Source organism: Gorilla gorilla, chromosome 13 (genome assembly GCF_029281585.2).
Source record: "Gorilla gorilla gorilla isolate KB3781 chromosome 13, NHGRI_mGorGor1-v2.1_pri, whole genome shotgun sequence".
NCBI classification, from domain to species: domain Eukaryota; kingdom Metazoa; phylum Chordata; class Mammalia; order Primates; family Hominidae; genus Gorilla; species Gorilla gorilla.
Genome location: NC_073237.2, coordinates 92,654,205 through 92,677,753, shown reverse-complemented (window position 1 = coordinate 92,677,753; position 23,549 = coordinate 92,654,205). Strand labels below are relative to the sequence as shown.

General features: G+C 45.5%; 1 long non-coding RNA gene across 1 annotated transcript in view; it reads left to right on the top strand.

Annotated features, from left to right (window-relative positions):
- The first annotated feature begins 10,263 nt into the window (after positions 1–10,263).
- LOC134756890 (uncharacterized) overlaps positions 10,264–23,549 on the top strand; it is a 37,529-nt gene continuing 24,243 nt past the window's right edge. The window contains exons 1-2 of the long non-coding RNA XR_010130292.1: positions 10,264–11,029; positions 20,577–20,635. This is a non-coding gene — a long non-coding RNA (uncharacterized lncRNA). The remainder of the gene's footprint in view (positions 11,030–20,576; positions 20,636–23,549) is intronic.

Sequence of the window (23,549 nt, the reverse complement as noted above, 5' to 3'; positions counted from 1 at the left end):
CTTTTCCAAAGTGGCTGAACCATTTTACATTATCAACAGCAGAGGGTGAGGGTTCCAAGTTCTCTATATCCTCACCAGTACTTGTTCTTTTTCTGTCTTTTTGGTGATAACTAACTATACTAGTGGGTATATGAAGTGGTATCTCATTATGGTTTTCATTTTCATTTCCCTGACAGCTAATGATTTGAGCATCTTTCATGGGTTTATTGGGCATTTGTATATATTCTTTGGAGAAATGTATACTCAGATGCTTGATTCATTTTTAAAATGAGGTTGTTTGTCTTTTAATTATTGCTGTGTGTGCATTACCAATTATTTCCTCAGAGTAGGATTCCTGGATAAAAAGTTTAAATTTTTTTTTTTTTTTTTTTGAGGCAGAATCTCACCGTTGTTGCCTGACGTAGAGTGCAATGGCGCAGTTTCGGCTCACTGCAACCTCTGCCTCCTGGGTTCCAGCAATTTTTCTGCCTCAGCCTCTCGAGAAGCTGGGATTACAGGTGCCTGCCACCATGTCTGGCTAATTTTTGTATTTTTAGTAGAGATGGGGTTTCACCATGTTGGCCAGGCTGGTCTTGAACTCCTGACCTCAGCTGTTCCACCTGCTGCGGCCTCCCAAAATGCTGGGATTACAGGGGTCAGCCAGCACGCCCGGCCAAAAAGTCTAAATATTTTTAAGGCTCTTTATATTTATTACCAAGTGATTTCTAGAAAAGTTGTATAAATATACACCTCCATCTTAGCAGTGGTTCTCAACTGGGGAACGATTTTGTCCCCCAGAAGACATTTTGCATTTTTCGCAAAAATGTCTGGCAACGTTTTTGGTTGTCACAACTCAGGGAAGGAGAATGCTCCTGGCATCTCTCATTGATAGAGGCCAGCGATGCTTCGGAATATCCGACAGGGCACAGCACTGCCCCTACCCCCAACCAACACAGAATTATCTGGACCCAAATGTCAGTATTGCCAATGTTGAGAAACTTGACCTGTAGTTAATGGGGATACCCATCTCAATATTCCATTGTTTTCATCCAACCATTCTTTCTTTTAGAATTATGTTAAATCCTACCTGGCCAATGATTACCAATATACTATTGAATTATTCTCCTTTGGACCAGTATGTCTTCTATCACTAAAAGCTGGAGTGTGAGATATTCAACTCACTCCCACAAGTATTTGTTAAAGCACACTGTGGGTTATTTATTGCTAGAAACAGAGCAGGGTGCAGAAAATCAACAAGACAGTAACTCGAGGGCTGTAATGATAGTGATGAGTTATTACTATCTTCAATAGCTAATATATGTTAGACACATGTGCACGTCCACTCATCACTGCACACCGTGAAGTAGGTATTTTATTGGTTAGATTTGAGTTCAGTTGCAGACTTATAGTTGTGTAGTAGAAACTTCAGCAGTGGTTTATGAAATGAGGATGTTTATTTCTTTTTTACATAAAAATCCGTAGGTAGGGAGTCCAGGGCAGGAATGGCAGCTCTGTTCCAGGAAGGTTTTAGGGCCCCTGCCTACTTGCCACTTCTCTGTTCCTATGGTGTCCAAGATAGTGGTGGCTACATCTCCAGTCAGCACATCCACATTCAAGACAATAAGATATTGTCTTGATGATGATTCAAGACAACAAGATGGAAAAAAAGGATGATGAAAGAGAAGCAAAGAGTGTATGCCTGTTTTATTTTAAAGAAGATTCCTAGAAGCTGTCACATGATGTACTCTTATTTCTCACAGGGAGAGTTTAGTCATACACCCACACCTAGCTGCAAGGGAGGCTGATATTCTGTAAGACTGTACACACATCTCAAGACTTCTATTACTGGGAAAAGGGGGTAACAGATAAAGGGGGAAACAAGAGCAGCGTCCACACAACTTTTTCCTGGCCCTCAGACGGAAGGACATAGAAGCTCAGGGACATTAAATTGCCTTCAGTTACATAGATTAAAAATGCTAGACCTGAGTCTTGACCCCAGCTCTGTCTGAAAACAAAGTTCATATTTGTTTGTTCTCCTGCTCTGTCACCTCACCTTTCTCTTAATAGTTTAATGAGCTACCAAGACATCACTTGCACAACATGGCAGATATTATTTAAGTGTTAGAATACGTGGCATAGAGTCCTGGCTGTGGTTTGAAAAGCTCACTGGTGCCAACCCTTTGCCAAAGCTCAGGAGAGAGCACAGGGGAATCTGTGCAGCAGAGGCCCTCACTGGGGCAGGGAGTTTATCAGTTCATCAAAAAAGTTGGTTAAAACTGAGAATCATAGGCAATAACACATTCCTTAAACATTTTACCTTAAAAAATTACTGTGGAAAATTCCAAACGTACACAAAATAATCAGCGTAGTATAATGCGTCCCATGTACTCATCACCCAGCTTCAGCAATTATCATCATTCTGCCATTCTTGTTTCATTTCTAACTCCAGCTTCTCCCCATCCCCCACTGGAGCTTTTAAATTCTATTTTTTAGGTAAAGTTTATGTACATTCAAATATGCAAATCTTAGCGTACAATTTTGACAAATAGACACAGAAGTGTGATTTGATCACCATGGAAATTTCTAGAGTTCTCCCACTGTAGACTAGTTTTGCCTGTAATGGACTTTTATATAAATGAATTCATACAGGATGGGCTCTTTTGGGTCTGGCTTCTTTTACTCGGTGTCATGTCCGTGAAATTTACCCATGTTGTTGCATTTACTCCTTTTTATTGTTGAGTATTATTTCTGTAGGAATATATCACAATTTGTTGATCTATTCTCCTCTTGAAAGACATTTGGTTTTACAGCTTGGGTTTTTATGCATAATGCTGCTATGAACGTTTCTGCTTAAGTATTTTTGTGGACATATGTTTTCATTTCTCTTAGGTTTATACCCACCAGTGGATTTGCTGGGTCAAAGGGTTGGTACATTAAACATTTTATTTTAACTTAAAACATATAAAAGTATATTCCTTTGCCAATCTTTAGATGTAGGGCCAAGTCCTTTCCTTTAAATGTGGGGCCACTGATTGGAATTGCAGCTTGTCTTTCTTACGTAAATCACACTCATCTAATGCACCAACTATAATATGTAGTTTTGATTTCCTTAAAGTGGAATGAGAACTTAATGACACTTGAAAGACATCTGAATGCAGAATCAGGATTCTTTTGGATTTTCAAAATCACCCCAACAATCTTTTATAGATATTATGTTGACACCTACATCTACAATAATAACTTTTATTGATTTGTCCTTGAGTTTTCATAATAATAGTAACTCTCTTTTCTTTTTTTTTTTTTGAGACGGAGTCTCACTCTGTTGCCCAAGCTGGTGTGCAGTGGCATGATCTCGGCTCACTGCAACCTCTGCCTCCCGGGTTCAAGCGATTCTTCTGCCTCAGCCTCCCAAGTAGCTGGGACTACAGGCGTGCACCACCACGCCTGGCTGATTTTTGTATTTTTAGTAGAGATGGAGTTTCACCATATTGGCCAGGCTGGTCTCAAACTCCTGACCTCGTGATCTGCCCGCCTTGGCCTCTCAAAGTGCTGGAATTACAGGCGTGCGCCACTGCGCCTGGCCAGTAACTCTCTTTTCATGCCAAGGCTTTATTGGCTTATATATTTTTAATTCAACTGTGTAATTATCATAATAAATACAGCTTACATTGACAGATTTGGAAACAACACATGTCTCTTCATAAGCACAATTCACCTGGAAGGAAGATATGAAAGCGAGCATGACAGAGAGTGCCTTCATACCTGTTAGTAGATGTTAGTAAGCATGTTCGCTGATTTGCAGTCAATATGTTTTGCAATAGGAACAAAGAGTACCAGTTTGTTCTGGTTACTATTACTGGATAATAAATTGTTCCCAAATTTTGTAGCTTAAAGCATCATTTTATTAGGCTAATGAATTTGGCAGGTTGTTAATTTGGATAGAGAATGGTGGAAAAGACTTGTATCTGCTTCAAGATGTGGAACCTCAATTGGGAAGGCTAGGTGAATGGGAGTGACAATGGCTGGGGACTAGAGTCATCTGGATGTCTCTTTATTCACACATCTGGCAATTGATGTGAACTATTGGCTGGGGCCTCAGCTGAGGCTCTCAACTGAAGCCTCTCCATGTGGCTTGGGCTTCCTTGCAACATAGCTATCTTCTTACGTGACAACTCAGGGCTTCAACCGTGAACGTCCTAGTAAATTTGTAGAAACTGCAGTGTTGTCTTTTTTGACTTAGTGCAGAGTTACTTTTATTGGTTACAAATAGATGATAATGAATATCTTTTCATGAGCATTCTTTTTTGCCATCCATGTATATTCTTTGATGAATTGTCTGTTCAAGTCTTTTGACCATTTTTAAATTGAATTTTTAATTTTGTTTGTATAGAGTTTAGAGAGTTCTCTATGTATTCTGGATGATGCAAGTCCTTTGTCAGATACGATATTGAAAATTTTTTCCCATCTGTGGCTTTTTCTTTCATGCTCTTATCAGGGTCTTGAGAGCAAATATTTTTAATTTGATGAAATCCAATTGATCAATATTTTCTTTTATAGATTGTATGTTTGGTGTCATATCTACAAATTCTGTGCCTAACCCTAGGTCACAAATAATTTCTCCTACGTTTTCCTTTAAAAGTCTTCTCTTTTTTTGTTGTTGTTGTTTGTTTTTAGAGACAGGGCCTCACTCTGTCATCCTGGCTGGAGTGCAGTGGCATGATCATAGGTCACTACAGACTTGAACTCCTGGGCTCAGGCAATCCTTCTACCTCAGCCTCCCAAGTAGCTGGGACTACAGGCATGTGCAACCATGTATCCTTAATTATTTTTTTTTCTTTTGTAGAGACAGGGTCTAAGCTATATTGCCCAGGCTGGTTTCAAACTCCTGGTCTCAAGCAATCCTCCTGCCTCAGCCTCCTAAAGTAGTGGGATTAAAGACATGGCCTTCTCTAAGTACTTTATAGTTTTATATTTTACACACAGATCTATGATCCATTTTTAGTTGCTTTTTGAATAATATGTGAAGATTAGGTTGAAGTTCATGTCCAAGTATTCAAACACCATTTGTTGAAATGACTATCCCTTTCCAATTGAGTTGTCATTGCATCTTTGTCAAAAATCATTTGGCCATCTTTGTGTGGGTCTATTTCAGAACTCTCTATTTTGTCATTGGTTTATGTCTCTATAACTTTGTCAGTACCACATTATCTTAATTACTGTAGTTACAGTAAGTCTTAAAATCAGGTAATACAATTCCTCCAACTTTATTCTTTTTTAAAACTGTTTTAATGATTTGGTTACTTTGCTTTTCCATCTAAATTTTAGATTTAGTTTGTCCATATTTGTAAAAAACCCACTAGGATTTTAATAAGAATTATATTAAACCTGTAAATCAATTTGAGAATTGACACCTTTACTATATTGACATCTTTACTATATTGAGTCTTAGCAATCCATGAACATGGCATGCCTCTCCATTTATTTACATCTTAATTGATTTCTTTCAGGTTTTGTAGTTTTTAGCATACAGATGCTGTACATGTTTTGTTAGATATATACTTAACTCTATCTTCTGTCCTTCTTTCCTTTCTTTTCCTAGCAATGATAAACAGTATTGTGTTTTAAATTTCAGTTTCCCATTGTCCACTGATAGTTTATGGAAATATATTGATTTTTGCATTCTGACCTTGTATCGTGTGGCTTTGCTAAATCCATTTATTAGTTCTAAGAGGTTTTTTTGGTAGATTTCTTGGAATTTTTTACATAGACAGTCAAGTCATCTGAAAATAAGGACAAGCCCCACCCCACCCCTTTCCAATCTGTATGTGTGTTTTTTTTTTTTCTTGCCTTATTGCACTGGCTAGGACTTCCAGTCCTATGTTGAATAGGAATGGTGAAAACAGAAATTCTTGCCTAGTTCCCAATCTTAGGGGAAAGCATTTAGCCTTTATCATTAAGTTTAATGGTAGTTATAGGTACATAACATCACTTTTAATGACTGCTTAAAACTCTGAAATATTCGGTCTATGTTCTTTCGGGCATTTAGGTTGTTTCCTATTTTTTGCTATTATAAGCAATGTTTCAATAAATGTCCATATGGAAAAATCTTTATGCACATCATAATTACCCTCCAAGTGCCCACACTCTCTGTTTTCCCCTTTTTACTAAGGATGAATGATCTCATCCAAGGCCTGTGGTCCTCTGGTTTCTATCCCATATCACCTGTAACTATCTCCTCTCCTTTCCTCACTATCAGTTTCTCTCCAACTCCTGGATCATTTGCATGAGCATCCAAACAAGCTCTAGCATATACTATTAAACAAATATTCCTTCCTTATTTCCACATCATCTTGCAGCTGCTGCTCCTCTGTGTTTCCCTTCATGAAACTTCTTGAGTTTTTGTTTGTCACAGTCTCTACTTCCTCACTTCACATTATATCCTCAACCCACTCTAATTAGCCTTTGTTCTCACCTCTCCATGGAGAATATGCTTGTCAAGGTCAGCAATGACCCTTATGTTGCCAATCCAATGGTCACTTCTTGGTTCTTATTTTAGTTGTCACTGACTCTTCTTGGAACACTTTCTTCATGTTACTTCATGACATCACACTCTAATTTCCTTGTAACTCACTGGCTGCTCCAGAACACATCTACTAATTTATCCTCCCACCAGCCATGGCATCAGGATTGTGCTAGATTAGTAAAATAAACTTAGACTTTTTTTTATTTGTTTCTATCCTACAGAACAGTTTAAATAGCAGAAATATTTTCAATTCATTGGAGATTTAACACGCCTCTAAACTGCCTGGGCCAGCATATTTTTAAAGAGGTGATTCTTAATGTAATCTATTTATTTCACTGCTATTGACACTTGAGATTTTTGTTTTCTTTTACCCAATTTGTCCTTGCTTGTTGGATAGTGACTTAAAACATGGACTATTGGCTTAGAAGTTTTTTATGTTGAAGAGTTCTTTCTTTCCATTCTAGTTTATTCTATTTTAGTTAGGCGTAGAGAATTATGTTGTTAAGGAGAATGAGGATGTTTGCAATGTTCATCAATGACTGTCTCACACAGGCTTTGGGATTAAGGGAAATAAAAGGAACTTTGAAGCAACTCAGCCTTTTAGAAACAAAACTGCCCTCAATTGCCAGGGAAAATCAGCCCTGAATCCAAGCACTAGTTTTAAAACTCTTGAAGCTGCAAACCTGTTTGGATAAGCAATGCATAATCAAACTTTTCTTCTTCCTTAAAAAATATATAAATGTATAGGGACAAACACGAATTTGAGCCCAAACCATGATCCAAACCATGGACGTTGAACTTGTAAAGTTCTGGGGAAAATGAGACAACTGTTTGGGAACCACTCAAGAGGAAGAATTTACCAGGATGGCTTTGAAGAGTCATTGTTGGGAGAATTTCCCAGTGTGGTCAATTGGGAGGAACCTCCATAGACTTCTGCTGACACTCCATCCTCCTGGCAGAACTAGGGAAGAACAGGCTTGCCATTTACACTCATGACCCAGTTCACTGGTTGCTGTCTTCCAGGGACTTCCTTGCCTACTCTCAATCCCATTTGTCCACATTTGCTGCTGGCTGTGGATGCAGGAATAGCCAAGGGAGAGGGAGATGCTACACTAAGGGTGTCGGTGCTGTAGGGAGGCTAGCCCCAAATGGCTCATTGTGCTAAGTTTACAGATGAGAAAACTGAGGCTCAGATAAGTTAAAAGACTGCTGGAATTTTACCCTGAGTTAAAACCAAGTCCAGAATCATTACAATGTGGGTCTTGAATCTGAAGATGCTTTACTGACTACCCCCAAAAAGAGAAATTTGCATGCGTGGCAGTTTTCAGGAGCTGGGGATTGGGGGCTCAGGGGATGTGTATAATCCAGGCACTACTTCCGCTAGTGGCCAATGGGAACATTTCCAGCAAGACTAAACCATTTCGGCTGGGGTCCCAAGATTAGGGAGATGGGGAAGATTAGGGGCACTAACCAATGTGTCATGAGTAGTGGTAGGCATGTTAGTCACTGACCAAGGCATGAGTTGATTCCTAAAAAGGGGAAATAAATTTATGGCTTAGAATTTCTATTTAAGAATGTTTTAGGGATAGTCTTCTGGGGGGAGGGGCTAGATGTGCCATTTTATTTAGATGGTGTGTTTCCTGGGGTGGCTGAGGGTATGGGAAGATGGGATTTTTGACGGTCTGACTTTCCCCAAGTGTCCCCTGGTGTTTCCGTTGCTTGGTGTTGATTGTTGGGGTGTAGAGCAATTGATTGTTCCTAAACATTTTTGAGGATGCCTGGGTGTGGAGGACAGTGCTGTTTGTGGACTTTCGGCTGCCCACCTCTCTGCTTTGGTCTGCTTAAACCATTGATTTTCAAACAAGACTATGCTCTAGAATCACTGGGACAAGTTGAAAAATAAAGATTTGCAGGCTCTACTCCTGACCACCTATAGCCCCTTTCTCCAAGGGGTGCTAAGCCCAGAGACCTGACGTTTGTTGTTTTTTGGGTAAAAATGGTTTTATTGAGGTGACACTGACATATTACGTACAATAAATACATATTAAAATTGCCTAACTTGATATGTTTTGAAACTATCACAATCAATCACAATGACTACAATATTGATCACCCCTCACTCTCCCCAACATTCTTGTGCCTTTCGAAATACGTCCTTCCTGCCCCATCCCAAACCTGGTGATGACTGATTTGCTCTGACATTATAGATTCATTTGCATTTCCTAGAAGCTTATAGGATGGAACCACACAGTAGGCATTCTTCTTAGTCTGGCTTCTTGCACTGAACATAATTGTTTTGAGAATCACCCATGTTGTTGGCCGGGCACGGTGATTCACGCCTGTAATCCCAGCACTTTGGGAGGCTGAGGCAGGTGGATCACCTGAGGTCAGGAGTTCTAGACCAGCCTGGCCAACATGGTGAAACCCTGTCTCTACTAAAAATACAAAAATTAGCCGGGCATGGTGGCGGGCACCTGTAATCCCAGGTACTTGGGGTGACCAAGGCAGGAGAATCGCTTGAATCTGGGAGGCGGAGTTTGCAGTGAGCCAAGATCGCTCCATTGCACTCCAGCCTGGGGGACAAGAGCGAGACTTCATCTCAAAAAAAAAAGAAAAAAAAAAAAGAGAGTCACCCATGTTGCTGTGTGCACAACATTCCTTTCTTTTTCTTTTTCTTTGTGTGTGTGTGTGTGTGTGTGTGTGTGTGTGTGTGTGTGTTGGGGGTCGGTTTGGAGTCTTGCTCTGTGGCCCAGCCTGGAGTGCAGTGGCGCAGTCTCAGCTAACTGCAACCTCTGCCTCCCAGGTTCCAGCAATTCTCCTGCCTCAGCCCCTCCTAGAAGCTGGGATTACAGGCGTGGGCTACCACACCCGGCTGATTTTTGTATTTTTGTATTTTTAGTAGAGACGGGGTTTCACCATGTTGGCCAGGCTGGTCTCAAACTCCTGGCCTCAGGTGATCTGCCTGCCTCAGCCTCTCAAAGTGTTGGGATTACAGGCGTGAGCCACTGCGCCCGGCCTTTTTTTTTTTTCTCCTGAGACAGGGTGTCACTCTGTTACCCAGGCTGGGTGAGCTGAGGTTGCATCACTCCAGCCTCGACCTCCTGGGCTCAAGTTATCCTCCTGCCTCAGCCTCCCGAGTAGCTGGGATTACAGGCCTGCGTCACCACACCTGGCTTTTTTTTTTTTTTTTTTTTTTTTTTTTTTGTAGAGATGGGATTTCTTCATGCTGCTCAGGCTGGTCTCCAACTCCTGGGCTCAGATGATCTGCCCATCTCGGCCTCCCAAAGTGCTGAAATTACAGGCGTGTAATCTCATCATGCCCGGCCAGTACATTCCTTTTTACTCCTGAGTAATATTTCTTGGAGTGTCTGTACTACAAATTATTTATTCATTCAGCTGTTGGTGGACATTTGGGTCGTTTCCACTCGGGTGCTATTACAAACAAAGCAGTTATGAGCAGTCAGGTTCAAATCTTTGTATAGACAGATGTTTTCGTTTTTCTTGAGTAAATACCTAGGAGTAGAATGGCCGGGTCAGATGACAGGTGTATGTTTAAAATTTTATGAAACTCCAAACTGTTTTCCAAAGGAAGGGGGTCATACCATTTTATATTTCTACCAACAATGAATGAGGAACTCAGCCCTCCTAGGGCCCAGTCTGGCGACTGTGACCGTATTCCAGAGGCTTTATAATCCTGTTTTTTTTTCCCTGTGAGCAAAAAAGTTATAAAGGAATGAGATCTAGAAAAGATAGTTCTAGTTGAACCAAAATCTTTTATCCAGGATGAGGGCATACAAACTGCAAGGGGCCTGGGTCGGGGAGGCAGAGAAGCGCCCGCCTCTTCCGACCTCTCAGGTGCGTGTGAGCCGATGCTCCGCTAGGGGGCGCGGGAGAGCAGGCCGCCCCCCGCGTGACTCTCAGAGCCCGAGGGCTCCTTCCAGGTCCGCTGCCTTCTGCCCACAGGAAGGAGTCACTTTCCCAACTGGCGGGGAACGGGGGAGTCACTTTCCCAACTGGCGGGGAGCGGGGGAGTCACTTTCCCAACTGGCGGGGAGCGGGGGAGTCACTTTCCCAACTGGCGCGGGCGGGTTGGGAGGGGCCGCTGAGCCGCATCTGCTGCAGTCACGAAGCTTTCTTAGCACCTCCTGGAGTTCAAGGAAAATCCAGAAGCAGCTCTTTCCTTGAAGGAAGACGTTCACAGCATCGCACCCACGAAGAGGGTGCGGCTTCCCCCTCTCACCCTTCTGGGTCTCGGCCGATCGCCTGGCAGTTGGGCTCGTGGCCCATCCTGCAGGAGGGCGCAGGCATGCATAGCGCCTGCGGAGGAGCGCTGCTCCTACGCCCCAGGCGCGGCCCCCGCAGGCCGGGCAGTGACCCCTGTGGCCCGGCCCTTAGGGCGTGCGAGTTGACCGTGCCCCTTCTCCAGGATGCGCGGCCGGCGGCTGGGTTTTCGAACGCGCGGCTGTGAACGGCTCCTCGGCGAGGAGGCACAGCCTCCGCAGGCCAGAAGCCACGCGCCCACCAAAGGTACGAGGAGCAGGGCGGAGAGTACTGCGGGTCAGACGAGCGAGGCCCTCGGGGAGGCGCCCAGAGGAGCGGGGCAGCGCGGCCGCAGCGCGGGTCGGGTCCGCGGACGCTGTTCAGGCCCCACTGTGGGGCTGCTGCCCCTGGGCTGCCCTCCGGCTTGGTGGAGCGCGGGAGTGCGGAGGGTGGGGGGGCGCCTCTGCTGCTTCCACCCCGGAAACCCGGGTCAGCGTTGGGAGCTGCACTGGGCGGCAGCGGAGAACATTAGAAGGGACAGTGTTTGGGTTAAAATCTAACCCTCGGCCGGGCGTGGTGGCTGAAGCCTATCCAACCACTTTGGTAGGCCGAAGCGGGCGGATCACGAGGTCAAGAGATCGAGACCAGCCCGGCCAACATGGTGAAACCTCATCTCTATTAAAAATACAAAAATTAGCCAGGCGTGGTGGTGAGCGCCTGTAGTCCCAGCTACTCGGGAGGCTGAGGCAGGAGACCCGCTTGAACCCAGGAGGCGGAGGTTGCAGTGAGCCAAGATCAAGCCACTGCACTCCAGCCTGGCGACAGAGCGAGACTTCGTCAAAAAAAAAAAAAAAAAAAAAAATCTATCCCTCATGATCTTGCTTTCTGTGCGTGTGTCTTTGCGTCAGGGGCAGGGAAAGCCTGTATAGCACACATCGCCTAGTGAGGTCTTTACAACACAGGCTTTAATTATTTTCCTCGTTTCGCAGCTGAGAACAGAGAATTTCAGAAACTTGCCCAGAGTTCCAGAGCCAGACCTTAAAGGTAGGGCTTGTGACTCCGCATTAGGAACGTTCTCCTCCCCTGGATGGACCCGATGCCCCGCACTAATAATCTTGAGCCGGATTTCAGCAACGCAGTGGTGACATTCAACCTTCCGCCTCGCGGAGGCGGTGCCGGCGGGGCAGGGGACGGCCGCCAGGGGGCAGTGTGGCTCCGTGCCTCCGCGCCCGCTCCCGGACCCGCGCCCTGCCCCCGCCGGCGCTGAGCCCTCCAGCTCTGCTCCGCGTTCTTAGCAGCATCGCCAGGCGTGGAAGAGGTTGGACTCAGGGCTACGTCTTCCAGTAGTTAAAAAACGGGGGGCCGAGGCCCCCACAGTTAAAGTGGGCGAGAGAGCAGCTGCCAGCATCTATGGCGATGATGGCCTTTTTTTGCCCAGATGCAGCCAGGTCTGCCCGTCGGCCAGCTCGCACGGAGGGGCCCACCTCCAGCCTTGGCCTCAAGAGGGACCAGGCACAAACCTTACCTTGACAATGTTTCCAGCAACACTTCGCTGGGACAACTAGTCAGTGTGGTCAATCAGGCTAGGACAACTAGTCAGTGTGGTCACCCTTGTGGCCGTTCTTATGGGGAATTTGGTTCTTATGGGGAACTTGGTGAGACTTGGGTGTAAGCCAGTAGTTGCATTAGTTGTTTTTGTAGCTTATCTTGTTTTAGTAGCAGTGATAGTGAGATTTTACTTGTTTTTTTTTTTTTTTTCCTGGACTGATCCAAACGGAATGCTGAAGTTCTGTCTCCATCCGGAAGACCTGGGCTGTGGCCTCCCAGCGTCTCTGGGCAGGGGCATCTGCAGGTCCCCACTCTGGTGGGCACCCTGCTGCGAGTCTGCTCATACCCAGGGTGGATGCACCAGCTGCAGCTTTCAGCTGAAAAGAAACACGCTCTGCTCTGGCTTATGTCTGGCTGAGCTCTGGAAGGGCGGGCCCCTCTCAGCGAGCTGGGGGGCCCGCGCTGACGAAGATGACCCGCAGGCCTTATCAGCACTTATCTTTCAGTAAAGCCTGAGAGGCCAGCTTTGTGTCTGGGACCCTGGGAGCTCAGGAGGGCAGCTCAGCTTTTGTTCCTTGTTCTTCTCCAGCTGTTGGGAACTTTGCTGACAGCAAGAATCTACTCCATGGATTCACAGCACAGGCTATGACCAGAGACATATTTTTGTCCTAAAACATTTTTTTTTTCTGATTATAAAGTTAATGGCCATTTTTCTTTTCTAACTTTTTATTTTGAATTAATTTGAAGCTTCTAAAAGCAGTTTAAAAATTATGCAAAGAGTTCACATGCACCCTTCACCCACATTGATGCCCTATAAATGCCTTGGTTTATATTTCCCCCCAAAATAACCACAGGCTCGTGACTGAATCAGGAAATTAACATTGATATAGTTCTGTTATCCTCCACAGACCCTCATCATATTTCCCCTAGGCCCACGAATGGGCCTTTGCTGAATCACACGTTGGGTTAGTTATTGCGTCTCTTTAGTCTCCTCTAATCTGGAACACTTTCTCAGATTTTCTTCATTTTTTCATGACTTGGGCATTTTTTGAGCATATGGACCAGTTATCTTGTAGGAAGTCCCTGAACTTGGGCTTGTCTGACGTTCCCTCAGGATCAGACTGTTCGGAATCCCAGGGGCGGTGCTGGGTTCTTCCTGATGCACCCCCCACCCCTGCCCCTGCCAGGGAGCAGCTGTTACCCACGTGAGCTGTTCCTGGAGATGTCACCTTTATCACTTGGTTAGGTGATGTCTGCTGTGTTCTCCACTGTAAAGTGATTACACCTTGTGGGGAGATACTTGCAGACTTTGTGATTATCTTATTTCTGAAACATTTTAGGGAATTTGAAAAGTATAGTCAAGAAGGGCAAAGAATCCCTCCTGGCTCCCTGCCTGCAGATAAGCACTGTCTCCATGCTGACTCCGTGCTCTTCTTCTTTTCCCTGGAGTCTCTGCTCTCTTTGGGATCCTCTAACCCTGCTGGAAGGACGTGTTCCTGTGGCTGATAAGCCTCACGCGACCTCTCCCATCCCCTGTCCCATTCCTCTGGGGGTGCTGTGGAGATTCTGTCTGAAACAGAGGTGTGATTCTAATAGAATTTTTAGGTCTAGCCCAGGGAGGAGGGAGAAGTTTTAAGTGGAGCCTTTTAGCTCCTCCAGAATTCAACATCCTGGGGCCTCCTTCCAGGAGGACAGGGGGAAAATTAAGGCAGCCACCCAGAAGGTCCAGGCTCTAGTCACTTGGGAACTAAGGAAGGGTCTGGGGTTGACCTTGTGCTCACAAAGGCCACCAGGGAGCTCAGTGCCTCCTGCCCATCCTCCTGGAGAGGCCTGAGAGGAAGGAGGGAAGGTAAGTGCTAAGGAGCCCCATCCCATGGGAACTCAGGGAAACTTGCCTCTCAGAATTATCTAACCTAAGAGGCAAGGGAGCTGGAGTATGCATACACCAAGTCTTAAGAGTAGTTGATTCAGGGCTGCTAGTGGAGGTGGTCAGTGTGTGTCAGTTCCTCAGGCCTTCCTGCCACCTGGCATATGGTGAGAGTGACCTCTGAGGTTCTGGGGGAAAGCTCTCAGGCCAGAGGTGCAGAAATGGCCGAGGGAACCCAGAGTTCTGGGGTACAGGTGGGACACTGAACATAGTCCATAGACCCTAACTCAAGTGCTGGTGACCCAAGTGCTGTACGAGTGAAAGCAATGGAGGACTTATGAGCTGGATCTCATGGGGTCACGGACATGGTTACCGAAGTAGAAAATGGTTATTTACAACAGTCTCAAGATCTTGAAGCAGGTGATGAAAGCAGGTGAAGCAGATGAAAATGGTTTTTAATCACCATTAGCCAAACTGGCCAGATGAGCAGAAAATGCTTTCCTGTGGATGGAATGGACTGCAGACGGATTAATTTTGAGGGCACCCTCCAGATCCTGTCTGGAGAATAGGCTGAGTGGGCTCTGTAACACATGGAGGTGAGCTGGTTATCCAGAGCATAGTGGAAGGGTCATGGCAGCGGGGAAGGTACAGAGTGCAGTCAGCTTCTTTCATGAGGCAGAGGAGGGTGAAAACAGCCGCGGAAAGAGAAGCAGAAGATCAACCACACTGCATCCTCTGCTTTTCCAGGAACTTTAAATTCCAGGGAATTATGCCATCTGTCAGTCGGAGGTGTGAGCCTGCACACTGGTGACAATCCCCTCTTCTAATGCTGTTCTCCTTTTGGCTAAAATGTTCTTAGATCTCAGCGTGGTCAGATACGGTCCACAGGGCTCCCCTGTAATAAAGTCCATATGCTTCAAACTAAAGCCTGGCACCCTGACTTGGTTTCTGCTGCTTCCCACTCATGATGCCTTTTTCCTTGTGTGCTTTATTTTTCACAGGGCCACTCCCTAGCCTTAGAAGGTTATTTGTGGGGTCTCTCTGAGGCTTGGAGTGAGGGGGTGTTCTTGGAGAACATCTGCACTTACCTCTGCCCCGGGAGGCCACTATCCACCTGCAGTGCTTTTAACGAAATTCACAGCTTGATGTTTCGTATGTTTGGCTGCTAACACAGAGAGGGCTGCTATGCGGGTGCAGCTTTTGCCTCCCCCTGCCCTGCTCAGCACTGCAGCTTCTCTTTGCAGTGCCTTGGGGAAGGGGTGGGGCAGCCTTATGGGTCACACTATTCTATTAGGTTTCCCACCTTGGGTGGTCCCGAAGTATTGAAGTATTTTCTTCTTCCCCAGTGCTCTGGGAAGCTGTAAAAACCAGAGCTCAAATGTGCTGAGTTCAGCAAATGCCTTCAGGGCTAAAGAGCTTCAAATCACAGCTATCTCTTTGGGGGTCTGGCTTCATGTAGGTTTGGCCTGATAATGATCAGTTTTTGGTGCAGGTAAACTTTTTCTTCCTTAGCATTTTTGGTGGTTTTCAGTGGGAAGGTTGGTTTAAGCACTAGACAGCCATGGTACTGAAAGTTCCAGCAACTCCTCCCTGAGCCCTCCATGCCCGTCCCCTCTTACCCCAGGCTCATGCACTCTGCCAGTCATGCGGGCATTGGCGATGAGGCAGACTATGTTGCCATAAGTGGTTTTGCCTTCCACTCTCCATCTCTTGTTGCTTCTCATGGCCACCATGGATCCCTAAGTGCCCAGTGGTTTGGGGTGAGCCATGAGCTGCTGGCGTTTTGTATGGTGGTTGTAGTGGGAAAAACAAGAGCTTTCTTTTATTTCTAACCCCTACCCTGAGATGTTTGAAGTGATGGTTTGAGAACAGAGGATCGTCTGCTCTAGGGATTTTAGGCAAAGCTCAGGAAAGACAATGTTCTTTTCCTAGGGCAGGAACCAGATGCTAAACAAAGGACTTTGTACCCCACAGTTTTAAACAGAGATCCTATGAAGCATCTTCCTTTCAGTCCAGCTTGAAACCAAATTTAAAGGACATGTTCAGCCCATCCTTCAGAAGGATTTCCTTTATCTGTACTGTTATGTGCCTGTCACTCATTCCTAGAGCCACTGGACTATGAGGAGTCCTTTAGAGCAGCGGTCCCCAACCTTTTTGGCAACAGGGACTGGTTTTGTGGAAAAAGGTGGGGCAGGGGTGGGGGGGAAGGGGGAGAATGGTTTGGGGATGCAACTGTCCCACTTCAGATCATCAGGCATTAGATTCTCTTATGGAGTGTGCAACCTACATCCCTCACATGCACAGTTCACAAAAGGGTTCATGCCCTTATTCATGAGAATCTAATGCCGCTGCTGATCTGACGGGAGGCTGAACTCAGGTGGGGATGCTCATTGGCCCACCACTCACCTCCTGCTGTGTGGCCTGATTCCTAACAGGCCATGGACTGGTACCCGTCTTCGCCCTGGGGTTTGGGGACCCCTGATTTAGAGCGTGTATGTGCTCACTGTCATCATAGTCCATGGTTAGACAAATTCTTTAGATTGTGTGGATGCTGAGCAAGATTTAGGACTGAGAAATGTCTTCCCACTTAACTGATTGATTTTTGAAAAATTCATCTCACTTCTCTTTAAACTGAGAGTAGTCATGCCTACCTCACTGCATTGTTGTAGGCATTTAATGTGGTAGAGAATGCGAAAGGGCTTTGTGAGATGCAGCCTGACACAGTCTCCATCTAGCCTGGCTTCATGTCTGCATATATTAAAGATCTGCTGGGCCGGGTGCAGTGGCTCACACCTCTAATCCCAGCACTTTGGGAAACCCAGGCAGGAGGCTCACTTGAGCCCTAATGTTTGAGACTAGTTTGGGCAATGTGAAGAAACCCCATCTCTACAAGAAAATTTAGGAAATTAGTTGGGCTTGACAGTGCATGCCTGTAGTTTCAGCTCCTCAGAAGGCTGAGGCAGGAGGATCTGTTGAGCCCAAGAGACGAAAGCTGCAGTGAGCTACGATGGTGTCACTGCACTCCAGCCTGGGCCACAGAGTGAGACCCTGTCTCTGAAAAAAAAAAAAAAATCTGCTGTGTTAGATTCTCTGTTCCAAGTTGTTCAGTGTATTCAATGTTGGGACATGGCTTTCTATTTCCGGAGGCAGCTTAGCCCCATATGTTTTAAGGCCCTGTAGTGTGTCATGGGTATGTTTCCTTTAGCATCTTCAAACCATATGAGGTTTGACAGTATAGTTTCTCAAAAGGGTAATTTAGACTTCAGGAAAAAGCACAGACAATAAGAAGATAGATGTATAGCATTTTAAATTTGATTTATATAGTATTTGGATATTAACTCAGTTGATTCTCATATTAGTCCTGAGTAGTGGGCAGGGTAAGTATATCTTCATCTTACAAGGAAGGAAACCAAAATTCAGAGAAAACCAGAGATTCACGTAAAAGTGAAAAGCTGGGCCTGTAACACTACTCAAGTCTTATGCACTGCCCAGGAGACACTGCTGGGGTCACAGGCGAAATGCCACCCTGTGTTAGCCCAGAGGTCCAGCATCTTGTTTCTGACAAGGGTATTCAATATTCTCTGACGAAAGAGTGTGGCAATTTTCTCCCACCATATTAGCAGGGAAAGCTCAGTGACCTTTCACAACAGTCCTGTGGCGTCCACTGCCGGACCCCCAGTGTCTGTGAGGGTGGAGTTGAGGATATGTGCCTTTCAGGACATGGGATCCCCTCGTGAAAAAGCCCAACGTGTCAGCAGCCATCCTGTTGAGCACTAGCAGAGGCTGGATAATGGAAGCTGATTTTTTTTGAGATGGAGTCTCACTTTGTCACCCAGGCTGGAGTGCAATGGTGTGATCTTGGCTCACCGCCACCTCCGCCTCCCAGGTTCAAGTGATTCTCCTGCCTCAGCCTCCCGAGGAGCTGGGATTACAGGCATGCACCACCACACCTGGCTAATTTTTGTATTTTTAGTACAGATGGTGTTTCACCATGTTGGCCAGGCTGGTCTCAAACTCCTGACCTCAGGTGATCCACCTGCCTTGGCCTCGAAAGTGCTGGGATTACAAGCGTGAGCCACCGCAATGGCCTGAAGCTGTTTTTTTGATGCACCCATTGAGCATGTAGGACTCAATATGTGACAGCGTGTGCTCTTGTATCGGCTCCTTTTTGGCCCCAGTTTACCTTGGCCTTTTCCTTTTCTTTCCCACATGATTCTAATATGCTCTATATGACTGCATTTTATGTAACCTAACAAAGCAAAAGGCTCTGGAGACAAGTTCCCAACTAATAAGTAAAGGAATGAATCCAGGAATAAGTAAATCAATAAATAGAGTTAGAGTACATGTGCAAACTATAGGTGCTAAAAGAATTGGAGAACAAAAAGTTTATTATAGGCTGAACCAGTCATTGAGTACTCCATGGAGACAGTGGGATTTGAGGTTGAATTAAATGGGAGGGATACTGAGGGAAGAAAAGCAACGTGAGCTTTCAGAAGGCAGCTGGGATTGAGAATGGTGCTGGCTGCAGATGAAGCCTTCTGAGTGAATGGGAAAGATGTAGGCAGGCAAGTGGGGCTAATTGGTGGAGGAAAGCCAATGTGGAGAACTCGAATCAGATTCAAAAACAAAGAAGGCTTCTTACATGCGGAGGGGCCACGTGGGTTTGTTTCCTATCCCTCCAAAAGCTCACCAGGATGACAATAAAGGAAATACAAAGGTATACCCACAAGGGCCAACATAGCTGTAGAAGAGAGACTGTAGGACAACCCTGAAAGATAGAGAGACGCTGAAGAAGTAGTAATGGACAGAACAGGCCAAAAATGTCCATCTTGAATGTCAGCAGAGGGGACACAGGTGAGAAGGAACTTCCTTATCCCCTAGAACCTGTCAGGTCTCAAAGGCACCAGGTGCCATGCTCAGTGAAGCCAAAAACCAAGAGGTTGATAAAGGTCTGGATGAAGTTGCCCATTCACCCAGGCAACTGCCACCCTCTTCCCTCGGGAGGCTGGAGAGTTATCTGGTGAGAAACTCAGCTCTTCTGCTCTGGACTAGGGGCCATCAGACAGCGCAGTGCAGAAGAGAGGTCAGATGCAGGGTTAAAAATGGGGGGATGTGGGGAACGTCTTCATATTGAATGGTGAGGTCTCCAGCTTTCTTACCTTTCTTTGCTCTCAGAACATGGGAAGGCAGTCACACACCAGCGGCCCCGCCCTCCTGCAGGCACAGGGCTGAAGGACGCTTCCCTTAAGAAACGAAATGGACCCAGAGAGGAGACCTCCTGACACTGACCTGTTAGGGACCTCCATCAGGACGCTTGTCACCTGAGGACTCTGAAGGGACTCTCACCCACTAAGAAGCTCTGCCAACCCCTCAAAGCTTTCATTCAGACTTTTAACACTTAAGTCTTAAATATGAGCAAATAGCCCCAGATTATCAGACATTAAAGAGCAACACTCACATGACAGAGACAGAATAAGGTGATCGTAGAGGAAAGAGAAAATGCATAGAACACGCAAAAACTTAAAAAAAAACCACCTCTCAGAGATAAAGTAAAATAATGCATCCATATATCAAGTATAAGACCCTTTAAAAATAAATAATCTGACAATAAGAAGAGCTTTTGAAACTTAAAGAAAAAAAGCAAAATAAAAAAAGTCAAGTTGAAGTAGAAAACAAAGGGAATGTTCCAAAGGAGGAACAAAAAGGCAGAGATGGACAAGAAGAACATAAATGTAAGAAGCTTAAGAGGACCAGTCAAGGATATCTAACAATGATGAACCCAAAAATGAAGCCAGAGAAAGGAGAAGAAATAAAAAAGAAAAAGACACTTTATCAGAACGTACGCAGGATATCTAGATCTGCACTGTTCAAGATGGTAGCCACTAGCTACCATGGTTAACTAAGTTGAAATGAGAATTAATTGAGATTAAATGAAATGAAAATTTCATTCCTCAGTTGTGCTAGCCACATTTCCAGTGTGCGATAGCCACATGTGGGTGGTGGCTGCTATATTGGGCATGCAGATGAAGAATGTTCCCTCATCGCAGAAAGCCCTGCCATGTGGAGCTGCTCTGCACTGAATCCATTAATTTCATAATTAGTGAAAAAACACTCATTCTTTATAACTCTAGGGATTCAAAATAATATCTCAGAAGCTTCTAGAAGAGAAGAAAAAGCAATGACACACAATGAAACAAGAATCATGATGACATTGCATTTCCCCATAGTGTCCTGGAAGCTGGAAGGCAGTCAAGTGATGTCCTCACACTTTTCAGGAAAACTTATGACCCACCCAGTTTTCTACATCCAGCCAAACTATGAGTCAAGTGTGAGGATAAAATGAAGGCATCTCAAACTTGCAAGAACTGACCAATTTTACCACTCTTGTACTCCTTTTAGGAAGTTAATGCAGGATGTGCTCCAGCGGAATGTAAAGGTATCCTACGAACAAGCAAGAGGTGAGTTTAACAGAGCTAACTTCTGAGCCACAGCACCTGTTGGTGCATCACAAATCACCCTGAGACATGGCAGCTAAAAGCAACACGTGTTCTCATCTCACCTGCTTTCTGAGGGTCAGGAGTTTGGAAGCAGCTTAGCTGGGTGGTTCTGGCTCAGGGCCCCCCATGAGGCTGCAGTCAAGCTGTTGCCCTGCAGTCACCTCAAGGCTTGCCTGGGGCTGAAGAAAACACTTCAGGCTCACTCACGTGGTTGTTGGGAAGCTTTGGGTCCTCACTGGCAGCTCCCAGCCTGGCAAGTGGATTCTCCAGGGGGACTGATGGGGGAGAGAGAGACGGGGGCGAGAACCCACGACAGAAGCTGCAGTTCATGAATTAGTCTTGGATGTGGCCTGCCATTATTCCACTCATTAGCAGAAAGTCCCTAAATCCAGCCTACGTGCACAAGAAAGGGAATTAAGCTCCACCACTTGAAGAGAAGAGTATCAAAGAATTCGTGGACTTATTTTAAAAACAACCACAGATGTCAAGAAGTAGTCTAAATATTTAGGGAAGAAATAATATCAATAGTACAGAAAAGATGCAGAGACTAGGAAAAGAAAGAACATTTCTCAATTCATTTTATGAGGCCAGCATAACATTGATATCAAAACTTGACAAGGACATTATAAGAAAGGGGAGTACAGGCCTGCATCTCTCATGAGCAGGCATGCAGCAAATAAAATACAAAAATATATAAAAAAGATAATACATCATGAACAAGTGGCTTTTTTTTCTGGGAATATAAGGCTGGTTTAAAATTCAACATAATAATCATATTAATAGAATAAAGGAGAAAAAATGTCATATGATAATCTCAATAGATTCTAAACAAAGCATTAGACAAAATCCAGCACCTGTTTATGACTAATTAGAAAGGCACTTCCATAATCTACTAAAGGATATCTCCGAAAGATCTGTGGGTGACACCTTACACAAAGATGAACTATTGAACACTTTCCTCCTGAGGTTGCAAACAAGTCAAGGATATCTGCTGTGGCCAATTCTAGTCAACATTGTCCTGGAGGTCCTAGCTGGACCGAGAATGCCTCCTAGCCATGCGGCAGCCTGAGTCCTTCACGTCCCCGTTGCCCTGTCCTCAGCCCTCTCCTCACCTTGCCACCAGCTACCAATTCCCGCCAACACTTGGTCCAGGCTAAGGCAATATCTAATTGAAGAACAAATTGTATGCTTACACCCAAATTCTGAGCTATTGGGCAAGGCCTCCAAAAGCCCTTTGCATAAGAATCCCATCCCCTGAGAAAGTGGTGGATGTAACACTGAGATGGGGTGCCCCAACTCTAGGTTTTGGGGGTCAACTCTTCCAAATGGAACAGGAGAAGCAAGGCTTGCTCTCTAGGTAGGAGGCTCCAGGAGGTAACCCCAAAGAAGAGGAAGGCAGAAACCATGGGTCTTGGTTGATGGGGACCATGCATGAAGCTCCTGGATCGTGAACTTCCGATGTTGACAGGCTCAGTCCCCCAGTTCACTGCATTACAAAATATCCAATTTCTGTAAGAGTAGTTGGGCCCTTACAACATGCCAGGCCTGCCTTCTACATGTTCTCTCACTTCATGTGCTTTCTACACATTCTCTCGCTCTCCCTCTCTCTCTCTTTAGAGTTAGGGTCTCACTTGTTGCCCAGGCTGGAGTGCAGTGGTGTGATTATGGTTCACTGCAGCCTCGACCTCCTGGGCTCAAGCCATCCTCCCACTTCAGCCTCCTGAGTAGTTGGGACTACAGGTGCACATGACCACGCCAGGCTAATTTTTCATTTTTATTATTTGTAGATACAGGGTATCACTATGTTGCCCAGGCTGGTTTTGAATTCTGGGCTCAAGTGATCCTCGACCTTGACCTCCCAAAGTGCTGGGTGTGACCCCCTGCACCCAGCCTACATTGATCCTGATTCTGGCGTCTACCCTAATGAGGGTTAGCAAGGGAACAGAGAGCCAGAATCACAAGCTCAGCCAAAGCTGCTTTTCCTCTTTCCTGTGGCCTGGTGTCCTTCTTTCTTCCTAGCTTCCTCAAGCCCTCTGCTGAAGGCGTGGTCCTAAGAATAGGAAGAGCTCTCCTCACCCTTTCCAGGGCCAGACACTGGTGATGTGCATGAGGCATACCCTCCATTATTTCTCTGTCATGCCGGGCCCAGGAGGTGGGTCCTCCCCTGCCCATTTTATAGAAAAGAGAAAGGAAAAGTGAAGTAACTTGCCCTGATCACACAGCTAGGCCTCTGTGTCCAGGATCTTGGCTCTAACCATTGAACCCTATTGCCCCCCTGAGGCTGTGTCCGGGGGCCTTTGATTTGGCTTTTGACCCATAGCAGTTTTCCTCTTCCTGGAGCTGAGTCCTTAAAACCAGCAGCCCCAAACGAATGGCCCTTGCCCATGACAAAATGTCAGGCCAGCAGGTCTGGGTGATTTTAAGGGAAGGTTTTCCCTAGCAGGGCCTCAAGACACAACCCACAGGTGGCACTCACTCCAAGGGACTCCCCAGACTGGGACTTGTCATCGGCCTTGTCATGGTTAGTCCCTCAGCAAAGCATTGGAGGGCCTAATGGGGAGGAAAGGGGAGACATGATGGCTCCCCCAACCCCTTAACCTCATGAAGCCTCACTTCTTTAACTACCAAGGATCCAGAGGGAAGAATTAAGGCCTGAAATCTCTTTCAATAAAAACTGCAAAGGAGGCCCCTGCTGCAGTGTCTGCAGAGGAGATACAGCAAGCCTTGCTGGAGGCTTTGACTTCAAAACCTGTCTGCACACTATTACCCTGCAAGCCCAGGGTATTTCAGAGGTGACTTCCTTCTCTATCCCTTCATTCATTTAGGCTTCAGTCTAAGGTGTGTTAAAGTCTGGTGAGAGTGATCACTTCCTATA